General features: G+C 39.7%; 1 long non-coding RNA gene across 1 annotated transcript; it reads right to left on the reverse strand.

The window, feature by feature from the left end:
- Positions 1-5163: 5163 nt before the first annotated feature.
- LOC145797492 (uncharacterized) lies at positions 5164-8984 on the reverse strand. Its single transcript, XR_014339025.1, has 3 exons — positions 8688-8984; positions 8529-8582; positions 5164-5407 (listed from the first exon to the last, which is right to left on the reverse strand). It is a non-coding gene; the product is annotated as an uncharacterized LOC145797492 (long non-coding RNA).
- Between the last annotated feature and the right edge of the window lie 7100 nt (positions 8985-16084).

Here is a 16084-nt window from a genome sequence, read left to right on the forward strand (position 1 = left end):
CACTAGAGTTTAAAGTATTTCTTCACACAGAAAGAACTGAACATGAGACAGCGGAGATGGCTGGAACTGATTAAGGATTATGACCTACAGATATTGTACCATCCGGGAAAAGCCAATACCGTTGCCGATGCATTGAGCCGGAAATCGATTGGAAACTTAGCCTGTTTGCTTACAGGACAGAAAGAGTTGCTTTGTGACCTTGAAAAATCTGAAATTGAAATTGTTTTGAGAGAACAAGGTGGAACCTTAGCTGCTATTTCTGCTCAACCGGCACTGATTGAAGAGGTTAAAGAAAAACAACAACTGGATGATTTCTTGAAGAAGATCATCGAGGAAAGAGAATCCAAACAGAGACCGGGATTCAAATTTAAGAATAATGTACTGAAATTTCAAGAAAGACTGTGTGTACCAAATGATACTGAACTGAAAAGAAGAGTTCTGCAAGAGGGCCACAACTCAAGATTTTCTATCCACCCGGGGAATACGAAAATGTACCAAGATCTGAAACAGAATTTCTGGTGGCCGGGAGTGAAGAAAGAAATTGCTGATTTTGTATCTAAATGTCTTCATTGCCAACAGGTCAAAGCTGAACATCAACGACCTGCCGGACTATTGCAACCTCTACCCATACCAGAGTGGAAATGGGAGCATATCACGATGGATTTTATCGTTGGATTACCTCGCTCCAGAAAAGGTATGGATTCAATTTGGGTTATTGTTGATAGACTAACCAAATCTGCTCACTTCTTACCTGTCAAGACAATCTATAATGCGGATAAATTGGCTGTTATCTATATTGATGAAATTGTGAGACTGCACGGAGTGCCCGTGTCTATTGTTTCTGACAGGGATTCGAAGTTTACATCGAGGTTTTGGCAAAGTCTACAGACTGCATTGGGTACTGAATTGAGGCTGAGTAGTGCCTATCATCCTCAGACAGATGGCCAGTCAGAAAGGACCATCCAAACTCTGGAGGATTTACTGAGAATGTGTGTCCTTGATTTTCAGGGAGACTGGGAAAGTCATTTGCCCTTAGCTGAATTCGCCTACAACAACAGCTACCATTCGAGTATTGGTATGGCGCCTTTTGAGGCATTGTATGGCAGAAAATGTAGATCTCCAATTTGCTGGGCAGAAGTTGGAGATGGGCCTTTGCTTGGGCCCGAGATTGTGTATGAAACAACTGAAAAAGTGAAACTGATACAGCAAAGACTGAAAACTGCACAGAGTAGACAGAAAAGTTATGCAGATGTCAGAAGACGGGACAGAGAGTATGAAGTGGGTGATCACGTTTTTGTGAAAGTGACACCAATGAAAGGCCAGACTCGTTTTGGAGTCAAAGGCAAGTTAGCACCGAGATACGTCGGACCATATGAGATCATTGAGAAAATCAATCCAGTGGCGTATCAAGTTGCGCTTCCTCCTGAAATGGAGCATATGCATAACGTCTTCTACATTTCCATGTTGAGAGACTACCTCCGGGATCCCTTCCATGTGATTGAGCCTGCTCGGATAGTGTTGAGTGATGACTACACTTACGAGGAGCGGCCTATACAGATTGTAAACAGACGAATCAAGAAACTGAGGAACAAAGAGATCCCGTTAGTGAAAGTTGACTGGCAAAACCACGGTGACGTGTATGCCACTTGGGAAAGGGAAGAGGACATGGCCAAAAGATATCCTGAACTGTTTCCACTGAATCCTGTTTTCTTCCAGAATGAAGGTAACTCGAGTTTAGAGGACTAAACTCTTTATAAGGAGGGGAGACTGTAACAACCCTCATACTGTTTACTGATTAATGGCCGATTGATCACCGATTACTGTTAAACGAGACTGATAATGACTGATAACTGACTGATAATTGAACTGATTAAAAGTACTGAACTGACTGACTGAAACTGGAAACCGAATTGATTGAGTATATGTTAGTTAAATTGCATTCTATCTGTTTGATTGTATGATTATCTGTTCATACTTATATGTTTAAACTGCTAATTGAAGGCCTTATCGGCGGCCGAATTAGAAACTGATTGATGTTTAATGATCATCATAATTTATGTGATTTTGTGGTGTATTTACCTGAAAACTGATTAGGTATGATTAAATTAGATTAAAATATGCTAATTAAAGAGTTGGACTTAATTACCGTTTTGCCCTTGAGTGGGCCACTACCTCTACACTTTGAGCTCATTATACTTGAGCCAAACACATTTGCTCAGCCATTTCTTCTTGTTCTAGCCGAATTTAGAGAGAGAGGAAGTGAGAGTCTTGAGTTCATTTCTATATTGCTTAGAATTTGAAGAGAATTGAAGGTTGATTGTTGCTTTGTGGTCCTACACTTGTAATTGAGGCTCTAGGTAAGAGAACTCAACCTTTATTGATGTGTTTGAGCTAGTTCTTGCATGAGTCATGCTTCATTGTAGAACTAAGTCATATTTTGGTTCATTGTTGTTGATTTGAAGCTCATTTCATGCATGCATGTTTGTATTGTAGATGTTTGAGTTGTTTTCATGGCAAAGGGTTACATGCATGTTCATAATCATGTTTAAGTCCATGATTTCACCATGTTTTGAAAAGAATTGGCTCCTGAGAGCATCAAATTGAAGCTTCAAAATGGTTTGAATTCATGCATGTTTGCATGTTCATCTTGTGCTTGAAAAATGGTTTAAATTGGGTTTGAATTAAACACCCTTGGGCTTTGATTTCTTAAAATTGAGCTTTGAAACATGATATCCTATGTGTTTATAAATGTTTTCCAGAAAATGGGCCCAAGAGGATTGGTTTTGATGCTTTTGAGCTTGGTTTTGGACCTGGAGCTCGAATCTGGGATTTCCAGATTTCCGTCGTCCGCTCGAGCGGGGGAAGTGCCGCTCGAGCGGGAAAATCGAGCTTCCAGCATCTTGCACTGTTTTACAGTCCGCTCGAGCGGAGGATTGGGCGCTCGAGCGGAGTCATGTCTCAAGCTCGAGCGGGCGTCGAGCGGGGATTTCACCCATCCAGTACCTTTACAGTACGCTCGAGCGGGAAAGTTTGCGCTCGAGCGAGTACCTTTGTTTGCCTGTACGCTCGAGCGGGGAAACCTGAGCTCGAGCGGGACTCTGTTTTTCTAAAAATCCTGAAAATGCTTTTAAATGTGCATTTTTGCATCCTCATCCCATCCTAGGTATTCTTAGGCCTAGTTTAAGGCATTTAGATGAGGATATCGTTGTAGAACACACCAAGGCAAATTAGGGATTAAGTTATGATATTTCCCAACTGTGTAGCTTAGTGTGTGTTCAACCTGTGAACTGTGTAGGGTTGGCAACTGGGGAGACACGCTCTAGCATACTGTAGCCCAGAACTCTGTGAGTAACAATTGTGTAAAGATATGTTCAACTGATATCTTTTGAATACTGAACTGAACTGTTTACTGAACTGGTATTATTTACTGAATGAATGTATGTCCTTTATTTCTGAACTGTACTGTGGCATCCTTAGTACTTACTGTTTACTGTTACTGTTACTGCGACAGAATTCTCTGTCGGTTCCCTCGTGGAACCACTACTGTTTACTGACTGATGGCCATCATTACTGTTCGGTCTTTTAAGACCTACTGTTACTGTTATGCTAATGGATGTACCACATATGACTGTTTACTGTACTGAACAACTGAAATACTGATTGAATTGAACTGTTTTCATCACTGTAAGGACATTCATTCTAAACCCCTTTACGCATTATGTTATTCACTGGGCTTTAGCTCACTGCTTATATATATATGTAGGTGTACAGGCACCAGATCGGAGCTAGGAGCGTCAGGGTAACTCCAGTTTTGTCAAGCCAGCCTATGTGCCTCACTGCGAGGTTCCGAGTTGCCATGCTATGGCTTGGGGGTGTTTTGTTTGTTTTCCCCCGCCTGTTTCCATACTGTTTGGACTACTGTACTGTTATAAAGGGATTAGGTCCCTGTACTGAGTGACTGTAAATTCTGTATAGACCGTACTGTTTTGTATAGACTGACTGTCCACTGTACCGCTATCTAGGGTAGAGTCCCTAGTTTGAATGAATGTAAATATTGTGCATACTGTTCTGTACTGTTTATGTATTAATGCATGAAAAATCTTTTTGGCATACAGACTGTCACAGCTCATTGGACATTGTTTAATTACTGTATTGGCTTCCGCCAGGCCCTGTACTCTGTTTTACTGTATTACTGTTAAGCAGGCCTTCGGTAATCTCGGATTACTGGCCGGTTACGGTGCTAAACCCATAGGGCCGGGTTTGGGGTCGTGACAGCTACACCTTACCTAGTATGCACCTGGAGAACATGAGGAGCTACTACATGAAATCTCTACGAGATGGACTACATTTAAGCGGTAGAACTACTAATTACAACATAGACTTGTGCTCCTGAACTGTCCAAACTAGACAATCCAATAAGAGCTTAATCAAAGATGACTAGATATCTCTAATGAAGATTCTTGGATGGGTCTAAGGCTGTTTATGCATGCATGGATAATTACTTGCTAAATTAATAACTGTCATGATTTTTGCATCCTGGTGGTGCAATATGAATCAGAACTATCAAGCATACTAGAAGCATTTCTAGCATGAAGCATATTAACGAAGAAACTAAAAGTTTCTACAATGCTCTTGATAGATTATGATATAAAGCTTCATCAAAGATGACTAGGTATCTCTAATGAAGATTCTACAAGAACAACTAGATTATCCTAATTGATCACAAAGCAAAAAATTTCATGATTGTAGTTCATAACACATTACAATGTCGAGTACTTAATAGGAATGCCATGTGGCGTCGGATGAAAATTTCATAACACAAATTAATTTGCAAGCATTAACATCACCAAATTCCAACAATTTCGTCAACAAAATTTAAAACCAATTAATTTGACAAATTTATTCAAATTTAACTCCCATGCTCAAATTCCAACAATTTAGTCTATGTATATGTCTATGAAGATCATTTTCATTGTAAATGCAAGAGACCAGACCTGTCACGACCCGAACCCGCCCCTATAGGTTTAGCGTCGTAATCGCCCAGTAATCCTTAGATTATCAAAGGCCTTTTATCAGAATGACATATAATAAGGGGCTACAGAAGCAAATATAAAAAGTATACAATGTCCATAGAATTGTGTTAAAGTATATAAGACAGAAATCTTCAAAACAAACTTATATATAAATACGTGATGTCATGAATACATTAGTCATATGTCACCCACTAATTCAAATGAAGCCAAAAGGGGGCTTAGCCTAATGTACAGATAAGCAAAACAAAACAAAAGTATTTGTAGCAAGGTTACAAAACTAAACATTTCAAAAAGGGAACCTCCCCGGGAGGCATAGTAGCTAACTAACTCAAAACTCCAGGCAGCAGCTTAGGCCTGGTCACGCGCCTACTCACCTACATACATAATATAAATAGTGAGCGAAAGCCCAATAAATAATAACGGAGTAAAGGTTTAAATGAATGATGTCCATAACAGATTCAGAAATCAAAATTCATAGCGGAAACAGATTTATATTCATTTTCTTGTTCAACATCATACAGAAATTAAAGTTCATGCTTCAACATATATGGTACATCCAATAGCGTTTTCATGCTTGTTAGTTCCATAAGGAACCTTCGGTACCAGGAACTTGTAATATACTTGAGCCAAGGTATTGTTACCCCTCGGCAAGAGCCATGAGACCATGGTATTATTACCCCCAGGCAAGGGCCTTGCTTATAAACTACGGTATTGTTACCCCCCGGCAAGGGCCTTGTGCTAAGGATACTACGAATACTTGTCGGAAATTAAACAATCATTCATTGGAAAAAATATAACATTTCATAAAACAGAGCATTTCTTGTCATATCATATCATATAAGAAATTACTTAGATGTAAACATAGCTTTACAAAGTTATTACTCACAGATAGCTCCACTTGTAAAACAGACAAATCAGATAACTTGTGGTGCGTGACCTACACACACATAGCAGAAACACATAATGAAACAAACACTCAGTTGGTACTTAACTTCTTTCGTTTCATTTTTAGTGTGTTTCTAAGTCTTAACCTCTTATTGAGTCTTATTCATGGCCTAAGAATGTCTAGGATGCAATGTGGATGTTAAAATGCACTTTGGAACCCTTAATAAAACTTGCTGAAAACAAGGTCCTGCTTGAGCACAGCTTCCTTCGCTCGAGCGGACATGCAAACATGTGAGGGGCCACTTGAGTGGTTTGTAAACTCTGAAAAAGTACTGATTGTGTGAAAGCTTTGCTCGATGGCCGCTCGACGGTCGCTTAAGCGTGAGACTAAGGTCCCCGCTTGAGCACAACTTCTGTCGCTCGAGCGGTCTACAAAAACATGAAACTTCTAGGAGCTCATATTTCACTCTCGAGCGGACCTCAGGTCGCTCGAACGAAAGTGTAAGATCGCAGAGTGATTGCTCGAGCACAGATTATGCCACTCGAGCAAAAGTGCAGAATCTGGAATTTTCAAATTACACTCCCAAGCTCCAAACTCGAATTACACCCTTCAAAACTCATCTTTTTGGGCCAAATTTCCAGAAAACATTAGAAACTTGCAAAACACCATGGTTTGAAAATCATTTCGCTAGATTAATGCTCAAAAGCATGCTAATTGATCAAAAATTCAACTTGTAATTTATGAATATGCCATGAACATGACATGCATGAACTACTTTGAGCTAAGGCTTTTCAAAACATGATTAATTAAGGTCAAATGGTAAGAAATGTGATGAATTCTCAACACCAAGTCAAGATAGACACATGCATGTGGTAATTCTTTTATTTCAAACTCAAGATGCTATGATATATGCATGCATGTATGGAATGACTTAACTTTCTTCAATTCTAGCTCAATTCTCATATGAATTCACCTAACTCACTTGTTTCCATGCATTAATCAACTACATTACAAAGCCAAAGGCTAGAATTCTTACCTAGAGTCTTAATTGCACAAGTGTAGAAGTTTTACCTCCCAATTCTCTTTAATTCTCCAATTATTCCTAGCAATTCTCCTATCTCCTAGCTTTGATCTCAACTTCTTCCTTCTCTCACTCTCTCTCATGTTTTTGGGGTCAAGCAAGAGGAAATGAGAGTGCAAAAGCCTATAAGGGATATTGAGGTGGCCTTAAATAGGCTTGATTAAAGAAATTAATTATCGAGTTTACCACTAATCTAATAAGTATTAATTTATTCTAATTTAATCGTTCCGAGCTGAATTTTAATTAAACCTACCATAAAATTCTAAAAATTCTAATTAACACAAAAACCAAGTCAATTTCATGATCGGATGCCGATAGGGCCTTCAATTTACAGAATAGAACAAAATTAGAGACAGATATTCCTACACAGAATAAATAGAAATTCATAACAAATAACACACGTGATGAATGCAAAATTTCACTTTAATTACTTATTAAGAGTTCATAATCATGGATTGCATGTTAATCAGACGTCGGATTGTTACAAGACCACTAGTAGAGAATCCAAGGAAGAGAGTGTGGAGAGTTCATTTAAAGCAAACAGTTCATTTTGTGAATCCAATTCTCAATCCACTAGCTCTTTTATATATATATATATATATATATGATATGTAGTAAAAAAACTTAATACATCACGTCTTAATACAACTCTTCTCTCTACCAGCAACCTAAGCTTCTAAAGCCTAGCACATTATTATGATATTAAAAAAAAGGAAGCAATTATATCATATAATTCTAATCCCGTTATGAGTTTGTCTTATTTTGCCACCACCAAAAAATAAAAGCTACAAAAAGAAAAAAGAAAAAAGAATAGTCTTATTTTATTGGAAAACATTCATCCAATCAAAACCTTCTTCATGGGAGTTAAAGAAGAGCTTCTCCAATGTATTAGCAATAAGCGGTGCCGTAGTTATATATAGTAACTTGTGTAAAAAAAAAAATCATAATGCTATACCCTATGTCAAATTTGGCATAAAATTTAACAAATTACTCAATAAAAAAAGAATATAATGTGGTTAGAGTAAGAATGGGATATTCCATGGACTTTTTTATTTTATTTTATTGATAGGATTAAAATGTGAATCTCTTCTGTGGTGTTCTACTTCTATTCAAAACTTTTCACACAACATCATTCTCAAAACTTCTCTCTGCTCAATCTAAAGAGATGAATTCAACAAATAACAATCAGTTTTCATAATTGAATCCAAATTGATCCCATTAATTTATTTTTAAAACAAAATCAGTTCCAATGTATACATTCTTTAACCCCCCCCCCCCAAAAAAAAAACAAAAAGGCTTCAAAATCTGGATATAAACCAGTTTACAACTCAAATAGTGTCAGGACAAAGAGGAGAGAATGAATCTCCCAACATATGGACATGAATTTATTAGCAAATGAAATCTAACAATTTTTTTTTTTTTTGCAATCACCATATATATATTTTTTCTTGTTTATTAGCAAATTAAATATAAGAAAAAATATATGAAAGACAATACATGAATTTATTAAATTTTCTGAAAAATGTACCTGAGATGAAGAGCAAGATAGATTGATCTAGTTCAAGAATGATAACAATCTGATCTGATTTGAGAATGAAAAAATCAGAGAGTTAATCAGCAGATCTAATTTGACAATGAGAAAGTAGAGAAGATGATAGTTCAAACTCAAACACCGATTAACACTTACTATGATATCAATTTTGGATCTACGATTTGCAAACTCAAGATGGGAAGAGATCGAGATCGAGTTCGATTAGCCTCGAGATCGATGAAGAACAAAGATTGATAAGATAGATGAAGAGTAAAGGCTTGAGAGAGTTCGATTACGAGAGAAAATAGCGATGTGTGAAGTGCGAGATCTCATAGATCGCTGTATTTCATGTATTTTGTGAGAGAGTGAGATCTATGAGAAGGAGAGAGACGGATCATAATAGAGTATCATTCACAGTGACTTTTTTTTTTAAAGTAAAACATGGAAACAGGGTGTCTCTGTATGTAGGCACTAAAAAGTGGCATTTTTTAAAAATTCATACTATGAACGCCGTTATAACCCAATTTTCTTATAGTGCATATATGTTTCCTTTGTACTTCAAACTTATCACCGAATTTATAGGCTTCATGCTATTCGTTATCAATATGACCCTGCCGTACTCGAGAGAATCTGTATTGATAACTTTATCAAACTAGATTACCTCACCCCATAAGCTACCAAGGCTTTTGAATGTGTTAGTTAAATGGAAGTCCATAATAGCACAGCCAAACACATCTCTCCTGATCGAGATTTACCCCTTTTTTCCATTCTGTTACTAAAACTCATCAATCATAGATCCACCCCTTCAGTTGGTCATACCCCTCCTTCATAGCTTGTAATGAGTTGAAAGTTAGGACTGCATCTCTACCTTCCCCTTTTTTGACTAATATTTGACCCAAACCTTTCTTGCAAAATTCATCTCTAAATGCCAAAAAATAGAAGTTTTTGAGCTTCACTATTAAATTCACAGAGAGCCATTCATTATCTAACTCAAAAGCTTTTCCCATTAGATAATGCTTCCCATCAATAGCTCTACTTATTACTGCTTCGGCATAAGATTTCTAACCTCCAACCACTGTTATATCTTGCTTAGACTGCCTTTGCAAATCTATCATCAAAGGTTTACTTGATTCTTTCCTGTGTTGCTTTAATTGAGGCTTGGTGAACACTGCATTTCCAAACAATGGACATGCCATGATTAGAATGATGAACACTGCTTGAAACTTTTGAAAACTGCTATAAAGCATTTTCCGAACAATGAGAAGGTGATTATTGCCGAGTTCATTCTCCTTGAAGTCCCAGACACCAAAATCGCAACTCAAAATGTCATCCATGTCGATGCTATCATGTTGGCTCACATCCCAAGTGGGAAAGAAAGGACGGAGAAGGAGTTTGAGGCCTTGGCAAGGGGGTCTGGATTTGCAGGTTCCCGCGTTATGTGCTCCGCTTTCAATACTAATGTCCTAGAATTTCTCAAAAACATTTGAGTATTTTAGTTTGTGAGTTGGTCAGGGTTGTTTTCTAATCTATGTAACTTTTTTTTTTCTCATTGAAGGAAATAAAAATGTGCAATAAACTCTCTACTTCTACCAAGTTTAAGTTTTGACGATGTGGAAGTATGTGGATTATTTTGGAAGTACTATGAAAGTATGAATCTAACTACTATGAAAGTATGAATCTAACCCACAAATGACTTAACAATGCTTATGTATTCCAATATATATATATATATATATATCTGTGTTTTTGCAAATGGCATAATGTAACTTGGTACCTGTAGACACCCCATTTTTGACCGACCTTGAGACTCAGACGTCACCAGTTGAGCACTTGGTGATCTGGCATAATGTGCTTGTTCAGAAGTTTCAGAGTCTTGGCTGCGAGCCCCGCCTCCGGATTTCCGAACCCTCTTCTGTGCCTTGTCTCGGTTTGCGAACCAGACTCAGTTTTCTCTGTTTCTTTTCTCGAGGGGAGGGAGAGGTCCCGTAGACCATCTCTCAGTGGCCGTGGGCTACATTTTGTGGCCGCACGCCATTTTGCCCATTTCGAAGTCCGGTTTCCGATTTTTCGGGACCGTTGGCCGTGTGCCTCGGTTCGGGATCGCTTAACCATCTCCGTTTGCTCTAAATTTTGGCATACATCTTATTTACTCCCTTTTGAGGGACACTGGGGTCTGAGAAACCCACTTCGTGGCCGAATGCCACTTTCGGTGCTTAACAGCCCATTTTCGGGACCCCGAACTGCGCGTTTTGGCCCTCGAACATTCGTTTTGCAACGGTTTTCGTTCATTTTTGGCAGGTACCTCTGTTTTATCACTGGGAAGGCCGTAGAAGGGTGGGAGGCCAGTAATTGTTGCAGCAACCAGTTATATATCCTCCGACGCCCTCCGATGCCCGTTTTTCACACTTCCGGGCTAATGTTGAACACCTTGGGGCCACATTCTTGAACTTTCAACCACATATTTGTGATGTACACACATGGGAGGACCCTAAAAGTTCATGGCCGGCCACTAATGTTGCTTGACCCTTTTGAACCCCTCCTTCCGAGCCAATGTTGAGCACCTTGGAGCCACTTTCTTCAACCACAAACCACATATTTGTGATGTACACACATGGGAGGACCCTAAAAGTTTATGGCCGGCCATTAATTCCATTTGAACCTTTTGAACCCCTCCTCAAAATGGCTTGTTCTCCCTCATGTTTTAGAATTTCCAAATTCGAACCACAGAGTTGTGAAGAGGAAACCTGGGAGGCCACCTTTTTGTGGTGGCCGGCCACTATTTCAACTTGACCCTTTTGACCCCTAGCCGGCCGGCTAGGGGGGGTGGCCGTCCGGCCACCTGCAACAAAAATAAGGGGCCGGCCATGTTCCTTGCAACATCAACTTTACAGCTGTGTAGCTGTTTCCCCCAGAAAATATCCCAATCCGGGGGATATTTTGTGGGGGAAAACTTGCCTATTTTCCCCCACCTTTTGCCCCTCTTTTACTCCTCTCTTCTTGTCCATATAACCAGCTGGTGGCATCACATTTAGGGGTTAGAAAATTTGATCTTCAAGGCTAGATACATAATTCTCACTCCATCCCTCTCATTTTGCTTGAAAACTCCAAGTCCTACACCTTGTTTTCTTCATCACCACCAAGCTCTACCACCACCACTCCATCTCAGCAGCAAGGAGAGGAATTCCAGCAGCTAAGAGGCAACAAATTTGGTCCAAGAAGCAACAAAAGTGTTGATCTTCAAGGGTGAGTCCATTTCCCTCTTTTTTGAGCTCATTTTTGCAACATTTCTTAGCCTCTCTTTCTTGAATATTTGAGCTCCGACCAAAACTGAAAAGGTCATTTTTTTGAGCTCATTTTCATGTCTCATTAAGGGCTCAATCCTGTTTGAGCCCTCCATCTTGCACTTGCTTCAATACCCTCTTTGTATGTCAATATTTTGCATGCTTTTTCTAGCCTATGTGTGATCTATTTTGGAGTTTATCATGAACTGTAAGTAGGCTTATTTTGAGCCCCTCTTCAACATTGAAGAAGGGCTCAACACTGTTTGAGACTTCCATGTTGCACTTCCCTTTATATCCTCTTTTTGGTCCCATTTTTGTATGCCTTGGCAGCCCCTGATGTTGCTGTTTTTGGACCTTAGTCCGAACTAAAAGTGGCTTTATTTTGACCTCCTGAACATGTTTTATTAAGGGTATTTTCTTGTTTGGTGAATGTTTTGTATACCTCATGTTATAGCCACTTTTGAGCCTCATTTTTGCATTGCATTTCTAGCATATTTTTATACTGTTTTTGGGGCTTCCATAAACTGTAAAACACCATATTTTGGGTCCCTCTTCAACATTGTTGAAGGACCCTAACCTGTTTGGGGCCAGCAGCTATGAGTTTCTTCTTAATCTCATGTTTAGGGCCATTTCTTGCATGCTAGTTTTGCCCTATCTTGGTTTGCTGTTTGGCCATGTTTTGTACTGGTAAAATGCTAATTTTGGGGCTGCCTTGCTTCTGTATTTACATTCCATGTCCATATTGTGCATGTTTGGTATAGCTATAGGCCATTTCGGGCGGCAAAATTCATATTTCGGGACTATTCCATGCATCGGGTGTACTTTCGACTCGTTTCGGGGCTGTTTTACCCCATATTTCATTGCTGAAAATCCATTCGCATGCTTGCATACCATTTTTTCCATATTTGCATTGCATATACCATTGCCTCGGTTTGCGTGCCCGTGTGCACGCATTTCGAGGCACTTCATTTTCATCCATCGGCCTCTTATGTGAGTGTGGCTGAGGCTCTCTCATGTTAGTATAAGTCCATGTTGCATTCTATATGTCATTTCTGCCATATTGCATTGCGTATGCCATTGCCTCGGTTTGCGTGCCCGTGTGCACGCATTTCAAGGCATCTCATTTTTACAGCATAGTGCATACTAGGTTGTATCTTAGATCGCATTCTGTCATTTTTTCAGTTTGCGTGCCCGTGTGCACGCACTTCGAGGCATGTCATTCCATAGCATTGTGTATGTTAGGATTGTATCTTAGTTGCATTTCATGCATATCATGCATATTTCATCGTGTTCGGAATAGGAGTTAGCCCGGGCACGAGAAACGAGGTGTATTTCGTACTCCGAGTGACGGAATGCGTCTCAATTCCCCAGTCACCGACACTCCGGATTATCCATGATGGAGTTAGGTTTTAGCTGTGTTTTCATGTGCGTTTTTATGTGCATTCATCCTATATTGAATTGTGCAATTCGACTCCTCGGCCATCATGCCTCGGTATGCGTGATTGGTGGTACGAGGATCGAGACATGCATATATTTGTGAAAATACATTGCTATGCCCCTTTCCTGCTCTCTGTTGCAGCAAAATGAAGAATCAGGAAATTTTCGGGGCTTGGCGCGCATTTCAAGAATAACTGCTAAACAGAGGCTAATTGGGGCATCCCGGTGGATTTCCGCGCAAGGCAGCCCAAATGTACATCATCCATCAGAAGCAAGGTAGTCCCGGGCTTGCACGCCAGTTTTATTTGCTTTCTTAGTTAATTCATTAATTAAGTAGGAATTTGTATATTATTTGGACTGTAATATTTGGACTGTAATATTCTTTCATTTGGGACTGTATATTTATTCGGACCCTCCGAGCGAGGGCATAGCTGTAATAAGTGTGCGTGTGTGTGTTGTATGTCTTCCAACCCCACGTCTTTCTCCCTTTTATTTATCCGCTTATGGTGGTTAGATTAGGGCATATTTCAATTAACATACAGTATGACAGCATGTTTGCATTCATTCATCTGTATTGCATGCACCGGGCTCGGCGCATCATACTAACTGCATCGTATTTTTAATTCCAAATTGAATACATGATAGTTGTAGCATTTCATATGCCATCTTAGAATAGCCGAGCCTGCCATAGTTACATTTTTGCATGTGTTGCATTAGGCATTTCTGTATACATAGGATCATGCATGATTTCTTATGTAGTTTATGTTTTTGGCTTGGAGTACTCGGTGAGTTTTATGCTTTAGCATCCTTGCATGCGTGTGAGTGACTGCCATGAATAGCATGCTTACCATGAGGCTAATTGCTTATGTGATATAACTGCCTGAATGCCTGTGGGTGAAGGTTGGGGTAGTTGGATTGGAATAAATCATCAACTGTTTGTTTTAAGCCCACTAGATAGTGGCAAAACCATTTTTTCTAAAGCCCACCTGAGGGTGGCAAAATCTGCATTTTAAGCCTACCTGTGAGTAGCAAACCATCTTTCAAACAAACAAACATGAAATGTTTTGTTCCAATTCAGGCGACTCAGTCTATACTTATATGCTGTGTGCATCACATAGTAACCTAGGCTAATAAACCAGAATAAGAACATACAATGTTTTCAAAAATAGATATCATGGTTAGTAGAGGCCGATCTTTGATCGGGCGAGCGGGGGTGCTCACGAAGTGACCTTCCCCAATCGTACCCAAGTTCCCGAGTCGAGGCAACTTTGGTGATGACGGACACGTGGCCTTTGGCACCGAGTCAGGGTTTCCTAAATTTCCCATTAAAAAACATTTAGGTTGCGACTCTGTATCTGGCAAAGCAGTCCATGTTTGGCACTTCTTTCAAAATCTGTTTTCTCAAAACGATTTGCCGGATTTGGACTCTTTGGTTCAGACTTAGAACAGTGACAATTTGAGAGTCCTGAGCTGTAGTGACCCCAATATCGAACAGAACGGGAGCTCGTTCCTCCCGGGGCGTTCGAGGACGTCTACAGTACCAGCGGTGATGGTGATGATGAGTGGGAATTTGATTTCCTTCACCAATAAGACACATGATTATCTATTTGAAAAATAAGGCAAAGTGATAATGTATCGACACATTATAACCTACTTTATATTTTAGTGTGTTTACAGTAGAGATGGCAATTTAAACCCGGCCCGACGGGGACCCGATCCCCCGACCCCGAATTGAGTGGTTTTTTCCCGAAAAATACTCCCGATGGGCCGGGGATGGTGATCAAAAATAAATCCCCGATGCTATTCGGGCCGGGGACGGTGATACATTTTCTAGCCCCGGCCCGTCCCCGGCCCCGGCCCCGGCCCCGGCCCCGTCCCCGTCCCCGTTTAGGCCCCGATCTATCTATGTATATATATATATATATATACTGTGTGTGTTTAGTGTTTAGCCCCAAATTTATATAATATATATATATATATATATATGTTTAGGTTTGTTGACCATCGGTCAAAGACTCCAATTTATATATAATATATATATGTTTAGGTTTGGTGGTGACCATCTGTCAAACACCCAATTTATATATAATATATATATATATGTTTAGGTTTGGTGTGGTGACCATAAGTCAAATGCAAACAGAGTCTCATCTCTCTGTATCGCCTCCATCTCTATCGTTCCTCTCTGTCTCTCTAACAGTGATTCACCTCCCTCTCTCTATTTCCTCTCTCTATCGCCTCTCACTTTCTCTCTCTCACACACGACCGCCGCTCCTCTCTCATTGACGTCGGCTTCTCATGTGTTGAAGATGAAGATGAAGATGTTCTTCAGATCTGAAAATGCTAAAGATGAAGATGTTCTTGATGAAGATGATGATGTCGATGTTGTTGTTGTTGAAGGTTTTTTCGTTTTGTGCTGGATGATGTTGTTGTTGATGATGATGTTGATATTGTTGATGAATGGTTGTATTTTCTGCAGATTTATTTTTTTTTTTTTTTTGTAGTCGGGGAATGTTCGGGGGCGGGGAAACCCGATCCCCGTTAGGGGACGGGGATGGGGGCGGTGATAGGTTCCCCGTCGGGGATCGGGGCCGGGGACGGGGGAAATCTGACCATCGGGGATCGGGGACGGGGAGTGTGATCCCCGGCCCCGCCCCGCCTCGTTGCCATTCCTAGTTTACAGAGATACTTAAAACTTTCTTTATTTTGAAAATTTGTATGAGATTCTTTGGTATAGTTTTTTCTTACCATTTATGAGATAGAATTAACTTAAATAAATTTTTTAATAAAAGAAAACTAATTATTAAAAAGCTGAGGAAAAAATATTTTTAATTT

Source organism: Camellia sinensis, chromosome 8, assembly GCF_055761805.1.
Source record: "Camellia sinensis isolate YWXY chromosome 8, ASM5576180v1, whole genome shotgun sequence".
Classification (NCBI taxonomy): domain Eukaryota; kingdom Viridiplantae; phylum Streptophyta; class Magnoliopsida; order Ericales; family Theaceae; genus Camellia; species Camellia sinensis.